The 19192-nt window shown below is 47.6% G+C and overlaps 1 protein-coding gene across 12 annotated transcripts in view; it reads right to left on the bottom strand.

Moving 5' to 3' along the window:
• The window catches only part of MSI2 (musashi RNA binding protein 2), a 1965164-nt gene that overhangs the window by 379957 nt on the left and 1566015 nt on the right, over positions 1-19192 (bottom strand). The window lies entirely within an intron of this gene.

Raw genomic sequence — 19192 nt, 5'->3', positions numbered from 1 at the left:
CGGATTGGTTCGCATGAGGCGGGCCGAAAGCAGAGAGTGTAGATGGAGGTGCTGGGAAGTCGGAACATTTATGCATGTCCTGTGGAACTGCCGTATTATTGAGGAGTATTGGAAAAATATTCACCACACATTGCGGGCAGTACTAGGAGTGGATATGCAACCAGAGGCGCGAAGATGTTTGTTAACTGTTTAGGAGCCTACAGATCTCAACAAATACACTAAGCAGTGGGCGACATTCCCCGCCCATTCAACAAGTTGATGATGAGACTCTGGTTACCCGTTAAATAAATGTGATGTGATAACTAATGTATTTTGAAATGTATAAGAAATTGCTGGGAAAGTGCTGAAGTCGCCTGCCTGTAACTAATGATGTCGTTCAGTCGAATTGTTTAATAAAAAGACATTTAAAAAAAATTATTGAAAGCTAAACTCTCAAACAAAAATGTAAGTTTGTGCTCACTTTTGTTTTAGAGAATTAGGTTTATGAATATAAAATTATAACGTAGCGCCACATTAGGTTGAACTTTTATGGCGCAGAGCTGTGTGTCCGTTTTAAGCACCTGCTGGGTGCAAAGTGGATTAATTTAACAGGATATGTCTCTTAGTACTTTATTTTCTGACAGCGCCGGTCAGAAACAGAAAGAGGCAGACCTTACCCACTGTTTCCAAGTAATATTAGCTGAATACAGAGCACTAACTCAAGGAAATATTAAATTACATGAATTGAATTTACAACCTACTGGCGCATAAAACAGGCACTCTGTTCTGCCCTGCACCAGAAAAAGCCCTTCATGATACAGTCCCTTGAGTTAAAAAGCAAATTTCGTGCATTTTTATAAACTGAAAAGCTGATGTTGGAACACAAAATTAATACATTTACAAAACTAAATAGAAAATACATATTTGTATGATAATCACTTATGCTACCTGCACCACTGCTCACGATGTCCTGCAACAGTTGTGTTTAGGCTGAGATTACCAGAGTGCACTGCTGTCTGGTTGCAAGAGACCTGTTATAGGTTTACCGAGAGCATATTCATCGCTTTGCTTTGTCACTCATTTGCTTTGCTTCTTACTGAACGGCTTTCCGTGTTGCAGCTTGTGAGTCTTGTGCCCCCTGCATCACAGCCTCTTTATCATCTCTCTGATTGGCTACAATGTTTTACCTGACTTTTAGTGAAGTTTAATTTCTATGAGTTTAAGCACGCCAGGTGAGTGCATGTCTTTTCTAGCTGTCTTCCCTGTGTGCTTTTCTCCACTCCCATAGTACATTTGCTCTCTCTCGCCTGTGTCCTCATCTCTACCCCTGTGCTTCTCTACCACTACCCCACACAACATGTGGTCTCTCGCCCTTTTGCTTTTCTCCCCCAACCATACTCCATATTGCTCTCTCGCCAGGTTGTTCTCAGTCAGTTGCTTCCTCCTGCCTTCTGAGTGATTCATCCCACTATTAGTGTAGCTTCACCACCAGCCGCCGATGTTATTTTTATTCATGTTGCTTGCCCGCTCCCTATGCTTTCCCCAGCCACCCTCTGTTTTCCACACTCGTTCCCTGTTCTATTTAAAGACTATTTTTTTTTAAACACGTTTATGCTGCTTTTCTTTTTGTGTGTGTTTTTTTAGAATTTACTGATCCATCTCAGATCAGTGAATAAAAAGAAAAATAGGTCATTTTGTAAGCACTCACAAGCTCTCGCCTACGAAGTTAGCGCCGAGACGCCCACGGGCATTTGTTTGCGCTTAACAAATATCAAAAATAAATAAAGAAGTCATGAAGCTGTAGTGATTTTGTTTTCTTACTTTTTCATTAGGCATAGTGCATAGTATTATGAAAACCCATTGGCAAAGTCAATAAATCCCAAAGGTGAGACCTACAGGCTTTGTTAAAATGCCTTTTTTTTTTTTATGAACTGCGCTGGAATTAGGCACAGCCGAAAAAGTGGTATTAAATCGAGGACGTTCAGTCAATGATGTTTACAGAGGTATTGTGGGTTTAAAGGAGGTTTCTTTTTACATCTTCCCTCATCTAAAAAGGACTACATGGCATAAATGTATATTGCCCATTCACGTGCAACAATCACCTGGTTGTAATATATTGCAAATGTAATTCCATGGTGGAAAGTACTTCTTACAATTTCGGATGCATGGAACAGGGATTGAGATGATATTCAGTCTCTCTATATGTCCAACACCTTTCCTACAGGCTAAAATGGCATTTTCAAAATAATTGTGCCTTAAGCCACGCTGGGCTGACTTATTGCTACCATCTTCCCAAAAACTTTACTGGCAGCTCGGGTGAATGAAATGAATGGGAAATTTACTGTGGTATGTAGAGTATACGAAGGACAGACTACAAAGATAAGATAACATGGAGTACGATCTGTAGGTGTTAAGGTGTTTTAATAACACTGTACTGGTCACATTCGAATAAGGCCTATGATGGGTAAGTTGCTAGTCTTTGCATGTTCAACGTTTTCAACTCGAACGAATACAAACTCACTCACAGCTAGATATCTCTCCTGATGTAAATTGCTATTGAGAACATTTCATTTTCATATCACCAATGCGTATTACTGATGAGCTTCTGGTTGTAGTGGAGTGCTGATTTCCTCTCAAGTCCTCAAAGAGCTGGAGAGAATTTTCAAAGCGGATATATTTACAGTTTTAATGTTTTAAGGACACTTTACCTTTTTTCTAAACCGCACATTTGCACATTGATCGCTTGCACAGTACCCGTCTGTTAGAACAGGTCTGCCATTTCCCTTGTCGCCTGTCTAGGCGTGAACTGGGAGGGGTTCTACATAACCAGGCTTACGCGACCGCGCAGCACTGCTGACCGAGATGGGAGCTGGAGGGAATTTTCAAAGCTGATATATTTACAGTCTTCATGTTTTAAGGACGATTTTCTATTTTTCCTAATTTGCCCTGTTGCACAATTGCACTTTGATTATTTGGACGGTACCCACCCGTTAGAACGGTCCGCCATTTCCTTGGTCGATGCACTAGTCTTTGGCCTGGGAGGGGTTATACATGACCGGGCTGATGCAACCGCAGCAAACGTGCCATTAGCATGCCTAAGACAAGCTCCACTGCGACTGGATCGTGCCATGGGCTGAAATCCCTGGTCCTTTAGTGACAGGAAAATGACTGACTTTGCATTATTCCAGGGAAAAAGTCTGGCGGGAGGAATATGCACCGTGACACACTTGAACTGCATCTTGGTTCGAATTTGGTGCAATGCTCAAATTGTGACTCTTACCAATGCCAAAATTCAGGATTTACACAATCCAAGGCCTGTTTTAGTCCCTTGTGGTTATTCACACAAAGTCCTTAATGTTTCTTGATTAATGCAAGGTCGTTAATCAGACACAAAATAGAATTTGCAGAGGTTTTATTAACACATGAGTTGGACATAACTTTTGTCACTGAAACCTGGTCCTGACTTGGTTCAGGCAATCCTAACGGTCTACACAATCGTTAATGTAGACAAAGTAAGTAAGGGAGGAGGCGGGGTGGCTATAGTTGCATGTGACAATCTTTCCATTTGCTGCTCTCTGGTTGTATGTAGTTCGACCTGCGAATCTCGTTTCCTTCACATAGAACTTACTGAACATTAAACCTTTAGAGATTAACTGATATACCTCCCACTTGGTCCAAGAGCATCCTTTGTATCAAGTAAAAGCCCACTGCTAGGATCTAGTGTTAAATCAGCGGATTTCTCGGTGCTGTTTCATTTTGAGAAAGCAGATAATAATGAAACTGCTTTCCTGATTGACTCAGTGGTCAGCCTAGGTTTACACCGGCTGGTGAAATTTCTCTCTGACCAAGCAGGACATACATTGGATGGCATTTTCTCCAATAATTCATGTCTTCAGGTAGTGGACCCACTAACACTTCTGTGGTCTGATCATAAAGTTGTAATGTTTAATATTAATCAACCACGGTCTTCGCTCAGGAGCATGAACCCCCAAGGTACCAAGAATAGGGCCAGGCAGAATTTTAGTCTATCAGCCCTACATACTGCCCTATCAGACACTTTGTTTGAAATTAAGTCCAGTCCCATGACATCCCTCAAATGGCAAACATCTTGACAAAATCCTCCCCTATTATAGGGTCCAATCCTGTCCCCTCAGCTTCTGATTTCCAAGATTGGATCAGGAATGCTGCTGATCAGGTTGCTCCAGAAAAGTCCATCCAACCTAATAGAAGGTCGCCTTCGGCGGCATGGTATACAGAAGAGCTTAGACTTCACCGACAACATTGTCGGAATTTAGAAAGACACTGGAGGAAATCCTATTGCCCTACTGCTAAGCAATCTTACAAAGATGCCTTAACCATATATAAAAAGGCCATCACTACTCAGAAAATGACTTTTTTCTCGAGCCAAATAAACAATGCCAGGAATTCAGCCAGAGAACTGTTCTCAGTGGTCAACTCCTTATCTACACCTCCATCGGGTCTTGGAGTAGAACCCTCCCAACTGTTCTGTAATGCACTGTCCACCTTTTTTACTACTAAAGTGGCAGATATCTATGTATCCTTTGGTGGAGATACAGGGGCTAGATCCACCGCTAGCAATAAGGAACTTCCCCATAATAACCATGACCATCTCTCCTCTTTTGCTAACACCTCTGAAGATCAAATTAGCAGACTTATTTCCATCACCAAGTCTGGATCTCCTCTGGACCCATGCCCTCCCTCAGTGATGGCTAATTTAAGTGAGGTGATTTCCCACCCACTCATGGAAATCTGTAACACTGCCTTTCAAACCGGATGTTATCCAGCTCCGTGGAAGAAGGCAGTGATTAAGCCTCTTCTGAAGAAGCCCTCCCTGGATCCCTCCGCCCCGGTCAGCTATAGACCTATTGCCTGTCTTCCCTTCCCGGCCAAAATTTGCGAAGCTCTGATGAATATACAGCTCTCAGAGTTCGTCGACACGTACCAACTCTTAGACGAAACGCAGTTTGGCTTTAGGAAGGGACACGGGACGGAGACTGCTTTAATAAAAGCCTCTGATGAAATCAGAACCATCATGGATCAGGGAGGAACGGCCATTTTAATTCTTCTGGATCTGTCCGCTGCATTTGACACGGTCGACCATGCTATTTTGGTCGACCGTGTCACAGCTCTGGGGATTGACGGTTCGGCTAGAGACCTTATTTCATCTTTTCTGGCCGACCGCACTCAGACAGTCAAGTTGGGTAATTTCTACTCTCCCGTCTCTGCACTACCATGTGGCGTACCACAGGGCTCCTCGCTAAGTCCCACGTTATTCAACATCTACGTAGCGGACTTAGCGAGGGTAATAAAGGCCTATGGGGTGCGATTAACTTCCTACGCTGATGATACCCAACTGGTGTTGGCGATCCACAAGAACGGCACAGCAGTGGCAGCCAATTTTCAGGAAGCAATGCTTGCTGTCAGTACGTGGATGTCCTCCAACTGCCTAAGGCTCAACTCGGATAAAACCGAGGTTATGACCTTTGGCAACCTCGCCCCAGAATGGTCTTCCATCTGGTGGCCCAAACAACTGGGCTCTCCACCTGTCCCAGTGGTAAAAGCGAGGAACTTGGGAGTCATCTTCGATAGCAAACTAACCTTCAACCTTCATGTTAACAAGGTTGTCTCCTCTGCCTTCTTCATGCTAAAGAAAATAAAGAAACTGCTGCCTTATCTCCCCTCCTCTGCCGGGAAGACTTTAGTTACCACTCTGGTATTTTCCAAAATGGATTATGGAAACGCCCTCTTCCTTAATACCCAGAAATCTGTGCTGTCAAAGTTACAGTCGGTACAGAATGCGGCTGCTAGAACTCTTTTAAACATCCCTCGCCGCCAGCCTACCACTCTTGCCATCCGCCAGCTTCACTGGCTCAGAGTAGAGAGCCGTATTAAGTTCAAGGCCCTCTGCATTGCCTATAAGGCAGTGCATGGAACAGGACCCAAATTCCTGACTGAGGCACTCCAGCTGTACACCCCCAAAAGACTGTTGAGATCTGCCAACACTTGCCTTCTTCCTGTACCTCGCACCAGAACGGCAACTTGGGGAGACCGTCGCTTTTTAGTGGCCACACCAAAACTCTGGAACCTTCTTCCATTAAATATCAAAAATGCCCCCAACCTGATGAGCTTCCGGAGGCTCGTAAAGACATGGTTCTTTGACCAGTGAATTCTACTATCATGGTCCTGTTAGCTCACACATGCGCCGAGACACCCCAGGGTATTTGTTTGCGCAATAAAAATCTCAAAAATAAATAAATAAATAAATAAATAAATCTTGACTCAACTATACAGAACTAATCAGCCTGGTTAGGCATGGCGGTTGACACTATAGCACCAGAAAAAGTTTTCATTAATCATAGGAAAAACCCCTCAGAACCTTGGTTTTTGGAGAGCTTGAGAGCCCAGAAACAGCTGTGCAGAAGGAAGGAGCGAATCTGGAGATCGCACTATGATCTGTTAGGCAGATTTATAAGAAATCAATCACAGACTATAAAAGATGCTATTAGAAGAAAAGACTAAATACTTTTCTAGCAAGATACTACGATCTAATAATTCGGCAAAACCGTGCTGGTCACCCCACACGCCGCACTGCTCCCCCTGTGCGCTCGTGACTCGCTGCCTGGAGCCCTCCGCTGTTGTGCCTGTGCCCCTGGTAACCCCTGTATTGCTTCCTTCTTTTTTGCTATTTTCTTCATCTTTCCTGGTGCCATCCACTGCACCCCTTGCCCCCCCAGCTCCTCGCTTCCCACCGCTTCTCCCCTGCAGCCCCGCCCCATTTTGCCTTCTCTGTCCCTTCGCCCATTGGCCGCCCGCTCCCGCCTCCCAGCTGCTCCTCCCTCCCACTTCACCTCTCATGGAGGTCGCCGTGCGGAAACGCAGCGGATGCGCGCAGCGGATGCACGCAGCGGGCGCGCCACTGGCGTGCCAAAGGCAAGCCCGTCTGCCCCCGTCCGCGCCTGGACCCAGCGCCAGAACCCCTGGACCCCGTAACCGCCACAAGACCAGACTGCATTATGACTCCAGCAGCCTCCACGCACTCAACATCGGACGTGACCACTCCTGCTACCGGGCCACCCCGAAGCACACCCAAGGGCCCTTCAACTGCCGGAACTGCAGCTTCACCAGCATCCGGCCCGCAAATCCATCAACCAGAGAACCCAACCACCTCAGTTGTTTCCTCCTCAACACCCGATTCGCCCGCAAGCACGCCATCGAACTCTGGGACCTCCTAGACTCGACCAACCCGGACGTCGCCTTCCTGACAGAGACCTGGCTGAACACCACCTCGGCACCAGACGTCGCCAGAGCCATCCCAGAAGGCTACAAGATCTCCCGCAGAGACCGCGCCAACGGAGTGGGAGGAGGAATCGCCATCATCCACAAAGACATCCTCAGAGTCTCGACCAACACCGAGGACACCCTCACCACCGCCGAGCACATGCACTCAGTGGATCAACAACTGCGCCGACTCCCTCGCCCCACTCAAGACCTCCGCAACCAATCACACCAACAAGAAAGCCGTGTGGTTCACCGAAGACCTCAGGACCTCCAAACACACCTGTCGGAAGCTGGAGAAGAAATTGCTCCGCAACCGTGCACCAGACAGCTACACAGCCCACAAGAACGCCACCCGCAAACACCACCAACTCATCAGGGCCGCCAAGAGGACCGCCTTCAAGGACCGCCTAGACAACAACGCACACAACTCCAAAGAGCTCTTCAGCATCGTGACAGATCTCTCCAACCCCAGATCCAACACCAACGACATCCCATGGACCTGTGCGACTCACTGGACACCTTCTTTCACCACAAGATCATCGGCATCCACGACAGCTTCAACTCCGACACCCCCACACCCACCGCCGAGACAAACAGCCCTGCGACCGCAACCCGCACCAGCTGCCTGACCGCCTGGGCCAACGTCAGCGACGAAGACACCATCAAGACCATGAACTCCATACAATCCGCATCCCCATCTGACCCATGCCCCCACCACGTCTTCAACAAAGCCAGCACAACCATCGCACCCCAGCTCCGGAAAATAATCAACTCCTCCTTCGAGACAGCAACCTTCCCAGAGAGCTGGAAGCATGCCGAGATCAACGCCCTACTAAAGAAACCCAAGGCGGACCCCCAAGGACCTCAAGAACTTCCGGCCCATCTCCCTGCTCCCCTTCCCGGCGAAAGTCACGGAGAAGATCGTCAACAGACAGCTCACCCGCTACCTCGAAGACAACAACATCCTGGACCCATCTCAGTCAGGCTTCCGCAGCAACCACAGCACTGAGACCGCCCTCATCGCCGCCACCGACGACATCAGGATCCTGATGGACAAAGGAGAAACAGCAGCCCTCATCCTTCTAGACCTATCAGCAGCCTTCGACACGGTCTCCACCGCAATCTAGCAGCACGCCTCCATGACGCCGGAATCCAAGAGAAGGCCCTGGTTTGGACCGCATCCTTCCTCACCGGCAGAACCCAGAGCATCCGCCTCCCTCCCTTTCGCTCCAAGACCACCAAGATCATCTGCGACGTCCCACAGGGATCCTCCCTCAGCCTGACGCTGCTCAACATCTACATGGCACCACTCGCCCACGTCGCACGACAACACAGCCTCAACATCATCTCCTACGCCGACGACACCCAGCTGATAATATCCCTCTCCGGAGACCCCCACACCGCCAAAGCCAACCTTCACAGAGGAATGAAGGCTGTCCCCGAATGGATGAAGCACAGCAGACTGAAGCTGAACTCAGACAAAACGGAGGTCCTCATCATCGGCTCCACCCCCTCCACCTGGGACGACTCCTGGTGGCCTACTTCACTAGGAGCAGCCCCAAAAACCACCAACAACGCACGCAACCTGGGGATCATCCTAGATTCCACCCTCTCCATGACCAAGCAAGTCAACGCAGTTTCCGCATCCTACTGCAACACCCTCCGTATGCTCCGCAGAATCTTCAAATGGATCCCCCCCGTCACCAGAAAGACCGTCACTCATGCCCTCATCACCAGCAGACTGGACTACGGGAACGCCCTCTATGCAGGAACAACAACCAAGCTCCTGAAGCGGCTGCAACGCATCCAGAACGCCTCGGCATTACTGATCCTCGACATCCTGCGACGCAACCACATCACAACACATCTGAGAGACCTGCACTGGCTCCCCGTCAACAAGAGGATCACCTTCAAACTCCTCATCCACGCACACGAGGCCCTCCACAACGCCGGACCAGTCTATCTCAACCACCGACTCAACTTCCACACCACCACCCGCAGCCTCCGCTCCGCCAACCTCGCCCTCATCACAGTACCTCGCACACGAAAAACCACCGCCGGCAGCAGATCCTTCTCCTTCCTCGCCGCCAAGAGCTGGATCCCCACCAACCTACGACAAACCCAGGACCTGTCAGCCTTCAGAAGACTCCTCAAGACCTGGCTCTTCCATCAGTAGCAGCCCCCACCCCCGCCCCCAGCGCCTTGAGACCCTCACGGGTATGTAGCGCGCTTTACAAATGCATCTGTATTGTATTATTATATTGTAAAGAGCTTTTAAATACTGTAAAATGCTTAGCGATAATGCCTATGCCCAACAGTAATAACTGCAGCCAAGAGTTTTGTAATATCTTAGCAAACTTTTTTCAATCAAAAGTAAAAGTAGTACATGACTCGTTTGTAAACAATAATCATTTAGCACAGTTTGAACAGTAAAGGGAACGCAACCCACCCCTGTTTGAGAAATTCTCCATGCTTAATACAAAGCAGGTCTCTAAACTAATCATAGCCACTACATCGGGTTCGCCAAAGGAGGCTTGTCCTCCAAAAATCTTTCTTATTCCAGAAATCCTAAGCACTCAACTGACTACCATTTTTAACAAAATAATCAACACTGGTTACTTCCCTCTTAATTGGAATAAGGCTTCTATTCAACCGCTAATAAACAACGGTCTTGATCCACAAGAGCCTAGTAGTTATAGGCCTAACTCGAGTTACCTTTTCTAGCTAAGCTACTGGAGAAAGCTTTGAATATGAGACTCATGTAATTCATTTCCCCTCACGAACTGCTGGACACACTCAATATGGTTTTAGAAATGCACATGTTATGGAGACAGCATTGGTAGCAGTTTCAGGGGAGCTGAGCTCAATCCTAGATTGAGGGAGCAAAGCCAAACTCATACTATTGGATCTCTCCGCTGACTTGGGTATGGTCAATCATACCATTCTGATTGACAGGCTCACCAAATTAGGGATAAGCGGCCTTGCCATCACCCTGATAAAATCTTTTCTAGAGAGTGTAGCATGTTGCATGAGGACAGTTCATTTCTGATCAGTTCTGACTGCCATTCGGGGTGCCTCAAGGCTCCTCGCTGAGCCCTACTCTTTTCAGTCTTTATGTCACCCCACTGGCTAGGCTGATCAAATCATTTGGTTTCTCGTGGTGTCTTACACTGATACCCAAATATTGGTATCTATACCTAACAATCCCAAAGACACCGCCTCAAGATTCAACTTTCGTATGTCTAAAATAGGGAAATGGGTGAAGTCAAATTGTTTATAGCTTAACTCCAGGAAAACTGCAGCCCTTCTCCTTAGCTCAGACCATTCATTTTGGCCCCAAGCTGGTGGACTCAGGAAATGGGGGCACTACCCTAGCCAACTTGGAAAGTGAAGAACCAAGGACCAAACCAGCATCTTAGGGAGGCAGAGCATACCTAGACATGGGTCCCTTGCTCACTTTGCCACAGGATTTGAGCTAGCCTTGCTGATGAGGGGTGAGACCCCGAAACCGGTCCCAGGATGCTTGTTTCTGGTCCAGGGAAGACCTGGCTTGGCAGTTTGGGCTAGACTGTTGCCATGAGGAACAGGAACAAGTCTCATTTGCATACGGCTCGGTCTGAACTGGGTGGCAAAGTGAGCTAAAGAACGATGATGGATTTAACACAGATCTGTGACTGGGGGTGAGTGTCTGAAACGTTTCAGCACTCCGCACTACGTCCATTCTCTCCTTGTGTTTGCTTTAAGAAATATTGCAAGACCTGGCTCTTTAATCATTTATTAGCTTTGTTTTAAGGTTCCTATCTACATCAGTTGCAGAGCAAAGACGTCCTTGGACATTCGACCATTATATAGAATCAAATCAAGGGTTGTTGTGTAGTGGAAGCTTACAAAGCCACTTCCTATGCTATTCCTGCACCACATTTGGTTCTTCCATTGTAAAACTATCAAACACAATCAATGAAAAACACACAACTTCAACTCCCAGAAAGCATGCTTGAGTGTGCAATCGTGTAGATGGGTATGTAAAAGCGCATACAGGTACTATTACCGCCTACTAAACACCAGGTCCGAGCAAAAGTTTCACTCTCTTGCATATTGGCATGTTCTTCAGCAACACTGATGCATGTGTCACCCACTTTCAACCAGCATGCCCAATTGTTTACACAGCAGTAATCTCAGAACAACCTAACTACTACTTGTTTTTAAAAAGCTGGACTCACGACCGCGAGTAAAACTGCATTGTGCATGCCTTCAGATATTGGTAGTCAACAGAGAGAAAAGTGGAGTGCTATTCATATCAGGAGCAGCCAATTAATTATTAAAATAGAGGTTGCATCCTAAACACTCTTTAAAAGGGATAAGATTACCATGCTACAACCTAAAACAGTAAATATCTTCAGGTGCAGTAACATACCTAGTAAAAAAGAAAAGCAACGCCCCCTCACGCCATAAAAATCAGAATTTATGCTGTTTTGATTGGAAGCGAACAAAGGTCTCTGTCCACAGGGTGTATTATTGAAAAACATTGTTTGACCACCTACAATGAATCAATTTTATTGATAGGTCTATAAGAGTTTCACCGAACTACTCAACTGGATTTTATATCCTACATCATAAGCAAACACTAAATACTTTAATTTCTCTTCCTGAGTTTCTCTTCAGTCTTAAACATCTGCTGCTCCTGTCACTTATTCAGTTGAGAGCTTCAACCATTAATCACTGTGAATCACAAGCATTAGAATTTCTTCAGAGACTGACCTCATCTGATTATATCAACAAACCTAACTCTGGAACACCTATATCTCACTCAGACAATTTGGTTCCACTTAAGTCATATTGTAGTTGGTCAGTAGAGACTAGTAATCGATCTTCGTAATCAGCAAGCAATAAGTTTCCTTGACAACTGAAGTATGGTTGACTTCCACCTACTTAAGAAACAAAACAGAGTTGTCACGAGCACATATGGATTTCAACAATTTGTTAACATCTTATCAGGCTTTCACCCTAAATACAGCACACAGATGGCTACTCTTCCAGTAGAGGATGACCTAATTTTGACAGATGTCTGTGGAGACATCTTGCTTGTGCCTCTGGATCTCCCAGTGGTTATCGACATGGCAGACCCTGGAGTGATAATTTAATCTCTTATGCTGCAGGTGTGTTTAACATGCAATGATGTTCTTTAATAACAAGCTGTGTATCTGCAAGTCAGTCAGCTTCTTAAACCTCGGTCTCAAACATGAATTGGCTTCATACTGAAATTTTAAGCATTTTACATCCCTGAGGGATCCATAAGATCTGGCCAAGCAGTTACCTGGGAGCACAATCCCAGTAGTATCATAAAATGTAAGCCACCGTAGTTTGTCACCACACCTCTTGAATACAGCCTTATCAAGAAAAGGTTTACGGTGTTAAGTGATGGTGTACTTAGCATGAGGCCATAGCAGTCTAACACCCATGGAATGATTGCAAAGAAGAGACCTACATGAGACCAACATTAAGGTTAAGATAGGTTTTTTTTTTGAGTTTCAAAAACATTTATTGAAACATTGTACGGTACATCAGTGCAGTAGACATTCTGGCGGATCAAAAAGTTGCATTACATATCAATATTGTACACCTTCCCGTAGCAACAACGTTTCGGTAGTAACTCCCCCCCCCCTCTTAATTGCCTTCGATGGCCACCTGTTCTCTGATAACACAATCAATATGATACACCTGCTAGATCGACAACAGACAATACAAACAATGATAGTTCATCATATTAGCTGTCACTGGATGATATACAGTCCTATAACGTGATAATCTATTTTCTGCTCTCTTCCTGTAAAGCCTTCCCAGTTTGTTACCTGTGGGGCCCTAGCATCACATTCCCAGTAGCATTTGCATCTTATCCAACCATCTCTCACTTCTGTGCCCAGTCCGACCAACTCAACCTGAATGCTTAGAGGAGGTCTTTGTTAGCTTCATCACCATTCTCTACTCCCACCACTGTGTCTCCTTGTCTCTTATCGGCAGTGTCATCTTGTGCTAGTAGATAACTGGTCAGTGGGCTCTAGATGCCCTTCGGGCGGGACTTCATAGGTAGCAATTCAGCATAATAGTTTAGGTTTTCCTGCCATGTAGTCATGGTTTGAATCCAGCATTTAAATTTAGGAGCCCCCCTCTTCTCCCAGCAGCATGCAATCTGTCTCTTCGCCAAAAGCAGGCTCACAGCCAGGAATTTCTTGTGCGGAGTATTAATGTCTTGGGAGAGGCCCAGTAGGCCCATTAGTGGGCAAGGGGTAAGCTTGACCCCAACATAGTGGATAGACCCTCAAATGTTTGTGTCCACAATAGTGCAACTTGTGGGCAAGTCCATGCGAGGTGGAGAAAGCCTGCGCCTTCCTCACCACATCTAGTGCATCTATCATTGTCTCGGAGGTGAAATCTGTGGAGTCCGGCTGGGGTATGGTACAGTCTATGGAGGAACTTGAAATGTATCAGTCTCAGCCTGCTGTTCCCAGTGACAGCTGAAGGGTAAGGAAGGGTTTGGGAACGCTGATCTAAGTGACCAATTGGACATGTAGGACTACCCTGCTCAGAATAACGTAGGCAGTCCACAGTTTAAGATGGACCAAGAGGTATCCAGCCATGTTAGGAAACCAGTGAGTCAACAACCACAGATCCACTATAACATATTTCAATTCTCTTAGACATTTTAAAAAGTGAAAAAAATTGGGACAAATGTAATTTTTTTTTATTTTCTTTTTATAAAACCTTTATTTATATTTATGCATAATACACAGCTGTCAGCCTACAACCTAATGGGCCGGCCGCTATGACATCGAACATTACACATTGCACGCAAGCGAGGCTCCCCGGCTGCCTACTCAGGGGTAGGCGGCGTAGTATTATAACCGCGCACATGGCGTAAAATCAAGAATCAAATATTGTAGGTTTTGATTTTGAAATTTCGTTGAAATTAAACTAACAACATGAAACACATTCACATGGCGAATAAACACGTACAGGGAGTCAAAGGGACAGGGTGGAAGGATCCGAACAGCATAGTATGATAGAACATATGTCTCGGGAGGAAGGGCGATGAGGAGATAGCTCAGTATACACTAATAGCAAATAGGAGCCGGGTACGCCAACTAAGGAGACAACTGGACGTCAAAGGTGCATTCTAGTGGGGGAGTGCAAACATTCCCTCTGTAAGTGTTCCACTGGGACCAAATTCTACCTCATTTCTTGGGTTTGCCCCGTGCCACATACACCGTCTTTTCTCTGAACATACACCAGTCCATGTTCTCCTTCCAAGCCGCTATAGTAGGTGATCTGTGGGAGCCCCAAAGCTGTGCAATGTCCCTCTTGGCCACCATGTTACCAAGAGTCGCCCAAAAAGTCTGGGCCGTGTTGTAGTCCGTAGGATCCCAGACATTGAGAAGACATCGCCTGGCCTCAGGCAAGAGAGAGACCCCGGTGACTCGTTCCATTATAGCATGCACTCTAGCCCAGAAAGCAGCCACATCCGGACACTCCCAAATAATATGCAAAAAGGTTCCACTCATACCACAGCCACGCTTACATAACCCATCAAGAGAGTAACCCATTCGCACCAGGCGCGGACCAGTGACATATATACGATGGAGGATCTTCAGCTGGACGAAACGGTGGCGGGCTGGGATGGCCACCTCCTTTGGGGAGGAGACTGCCAGCTGCCAATCCTCATCATCCAGCTCCAAGCCGTCTGCGGTCCACGAGGCTCTGAGGCGCTCAAGCAAGTCAACTCTGTTATTGATAAGCTTTTTATAAAGCAAAGATATGGTGCTATCTGGCACGTGGCCATCGAGGATGCGGTCTTCTAGAGGCGAGGATTCAGGGATCTCCGTCCCCGTAGGAAAGACAGAGGTCAAGGCGTGTCGCACCTGAATGTACCTGAAATATTCCTAGTCATCTAGCTCATATTCAATTTTGAGCGCCTCAAAAGTCTTAACATTACTACCCTTGGACCAGAGATCCTCCACCTTGCTTATACCAATCGTGTCCCATTTATCAAATCCTTTCGTTCTCCACAAATTACCCAAACGGTCAGAATCATACAGCGGGGTTGCCCGTGTTAACCGATCACTCCAACCCATGGCAGCATTCGCGTCACGCCAGACTCGCACAGCAATTTTCGTGGGACCAGTCAGGGTACCAAGCGGCTTCCTGGAATACAGTGCCCTATTAAAATTCCCACCCGGAAGGAGATGTTTATCCATTGCAAAAGCAGGAGTATGACCAGGGGCGTATGTCACGTGACTGACAGCACTAAGCTGCGAGGCCCAATAGTAGCGTTTAATATCTGGGAGGGCAATGACACCATCATACCATGGCAGGCTAAGCTTGGTCAAAGAGATTCGAGCACGCCCATCCCAAATTAGTTGCCTCTGAAGGCCCTCAACTTCACGGAAATACCCCGGAGGTATAGGATCAAAGAAGTTCTGAAGTGCGTATAAGAATCTGGGGAGCGACGTCATCTTAAAGAGAGCCACACGTCCCAATGGGGAAAGGGGCAGACGACGCCACCGCAGGACGTCAAGTTTGAGCCGCTGGAGGGGGGCTCGGAGGTTACGTTCGTAACGGATGGCAGAGTCCAGCGAGACATAAACCCCCAGGTACTTAAAACCAGTCTCAGCCACCTGAATCGGAAATCTACGGGGCAGCGGGGGGAGAACCCCAGCCAAAACGTAGACACATGACTTGGTCCAATTGATGACGAGACCAGAGTTCTTCCCGAAGGAGGTCAGAACATCGAAAAGCACATTCAGAGAGTTCCGAGGGGAGGTGAGGTAGAGGAGGATGTCATCCGCATAGAGCGAGACGCGATCCTCAAAGTCGGGAGTACACCGAATACCTCTGATCGAGGGTTCCCAACGAAGCCACTCGGCCAGCGGCTCCAGAGCGAGGGCAAACAGCAATGGAGACAATGGACAACCCTGACGGGTGCCACGTCCGAGCGTGAAAGTGCCAGAGACCCTGCCATTCACAACCACCTGGGCCAGCGGTTGTTCATAAAGGAGCTGAACCCAGGCGATGAATTTAGAGCCAAACCCAAACTTAGCGAGAGCTGCCCAAAGATACGGCCATTCTATCGTATCAAAAGCCATGGTAGCATCGAGGGAAGCCAAAATGGCCGGCTCCGTCAGCATTCCAGCTCTCGCGAGAACTCCGTGGAGTCTCCTGAGATTAAGGGCGGTATTCCGGTGTGGGATGAAGCCGGACTGATCCGGATGGATCAAGTCGCCTACAACCTTAATCAGCCGATTAGCTAGCAATTTAGCAAGTATCTTGGGTTCAGTATTAAGTAATGAAATGGGTCTGTATGAAGCACAACGGTCGCGTGGCTTACCCTCCTTGTGAATCACAACAATGGTGGCCAGGTGCTGATCAACAGAAAGGAGACCAGTTTCGAGTGCTTCGAGAAACATATCTCTCAGATAGGGCGCCATTTTGTCGGGTCGCAGTTTGTAAAGCTCAATGGGCAAGCCATTGGGCCCCATAGCCTTACCAGATCGAAGGGAGCGAATGGCTCCAGCGACCTCATCCACTGTAAGGGGCGCATCCATAAGGGTCCTATCCTCCTCAGAAAGGCAGGGCAACGAGATATCGCACAGCAACAAATGGGAATCACACTCATCCCTATCGCTCACCGAAGCATAGACAGTCTGGAAATGGTCCACAAAACAATCAACAATCCCAGTCGGGTCAGACACACGTTCACCACTCAACCGTTCGATCACCGGCACAACCCGATTCGCTCTCTCCTTCCTATCCAACCACGCAATGAGCTTACCCGCCTTATCACCCACATCATATATTCAACCCTGTTGCTCTCTATTCATAACTTTAGCAGCATCAGTCACCAGGGCTCTGTAATCGGCCTGCTTTAAAGCAAGGGAGTGTAAGTTGCAGGGGTATCATTTCCACCTAGGTCACTCTCAAGTACTGATATCTCATCTTCGAGACGCGCCAGTTCTACATATTTGGCCTTCTTAGCCGCAGCAATCAATGACAGTGAATAACCACGAACAACAGTCTTGAAAGCCTCCCACAATGAAACAGAGGAAGAAACCAACCCCACATTTTCAGTAAAGTAACAATCAATGGCCTTGATCAGTTCTGAGCGCGTCTTGGGGTTTCGCAAATGCCATGGATTTATAGGAGCAACTCTCCCCACACAACCGACCCCAGCCTCAACACTTAGCCACAATGGGGAATGATCCGAAATGCCCCAAGGGAGGTGACGGGCCTCTCGCACAGAGGAAGACTGGGCAAACGGCAATAAGAAATAATCAATTCTAGAGAGACTACCATGGGCCCCAGAATGGAACGTGTATTGTAGTTGTGCGGGATGTAGCATTCTCCAACTATCAACAAGCCCGAAGGTTTCAAGGAGCTCAGCAAGCCACATCTGGGAGTTCGGTAAATCTCTGGGCGGGTATCGATCTAAGTTGCCAGAGACCACGGAATTAAAATCCCCCCCCAAGGATAAGGAGACCATCAGGGAGCCCTAGCAAAAGCCGCCCAAGGTCAGCGTAGGTAGTAGCTTGTAGACCCGGGGGGACATATATACTAACTACTGAAAGCATCTTACCCTCCCATCTCGGCCCCTGTCGTCCCGTGTTATCTCGTCAATTTCAAGGGGCAGAGAGGACCGAATCAGAATGCCCACCCCTCTAGAACCGGAGGTGAACCCGGCGTGAGCGACCAGTCGGTACCCACGTCTATTCATAGCCTGGCAAGCATTCCCTATCAAATGGGTCTCCTGCAATAAAACAATACCAGGGGAATGGCGTCGGAGGAACTGAGACACTATTCCACGTTTTATCCTGTCTCCCAAGCCATTAATGTTCCAGGACAACAATCGCAACTCACACCCCCCCCATCACAAAAAAGGACCGCTGCCCTCCCCCCCCGGAAACCCCGCCACAGCAGGATAAGCGCAAAGAGTACAGTGCCATGTGAAAGAAACAAATACAAAAACAATAACAATCCCCCCACCCCCCAACAACCCCCCGTTACAACACCCCCCCACCCTGCACCCCTGCGTACGACTCAAGAGCCACCCCAACTTGCAGTGTGCCTGTCGCCCTCTCATAACTACACTACACAAAGAACCCAGGAGGAGGAAGAGTCCCCTTACACCCGAACCACCCTCGGGCTCAACCATATAAATAAGAAAACAATAGGCATAACTCAGCTGATAAGCAAGTAATGAGAAACCGGACGTCGAGAACCACAATGTCACTCCTGATCCGATGCGCCCCCCTCAGCTCCACCGGGGCGTCCGCTTAGATCGTCTCTTTTTGGCAATGTATCAAGCCAGTCACTGGCGCAGTCTGGTCGGTCAAAGAAAAGGGTTCGTTCCTCATATTCGATGCGCAGTCGAGCTGGAAACCGCATCGCATACTTGAGGCCCAAGTCCCGCAGTCGCCTCTTCACTCCCTGGAACCCCATTCTTTGTCTCTGGACCTGCGGAGTGAAATCCGGGTAGATGTTGATAGTACTGTTGTCGATCTTCAAGGGGCCACGACCACGGGAGGCCTGAAGGATAGCATCTCGATCCTGAAAGTGGAAAAGTCTTGCAATAATAGGCCTCGGGGCGGCCCCCTGTTTAATCTTCCCACCCGGGAAGCGATAAGCACGTTCAACAGCAAAGAATTTGCTGAGTCCAGCGGGGGCAAGATGCTTGAGGATCAAGTCCTCCACAAGAAGGTCGACAGTAATGCCCTCGGGATTTTCCGGCACCCCCACCAGGCATATGTTGTTTCGCCGGGCCCTATTTTCATGCTCGTCCAGCCGTCGGGCCATCAAGTCGTGCGACGATCTTAGGTTACCGATCTCCGACTGTGCATCCGCCACATCAGTAACAAGGCTGGAGGTC

Source organism: Lissotriton helveticus, chromosome 3_1 (assembly GCF_964261635.1).
Source record: "Lissotriton helveticus chromosome 3_1, aLisHel1.1, whole genome shotgun sequence".
Classification (NCBI taxonomy): domain Eukaryota; kingdom Metazoa; phylum Chordata; class Amphibia; order Caudata; family Salamandridae; genus Lissotriton; species Lissotriton helveticus.
Note: the sequence above shows the minus strand (reverse complement) of the source record. Positions and strands in the feature narration are given on the sequence as shown.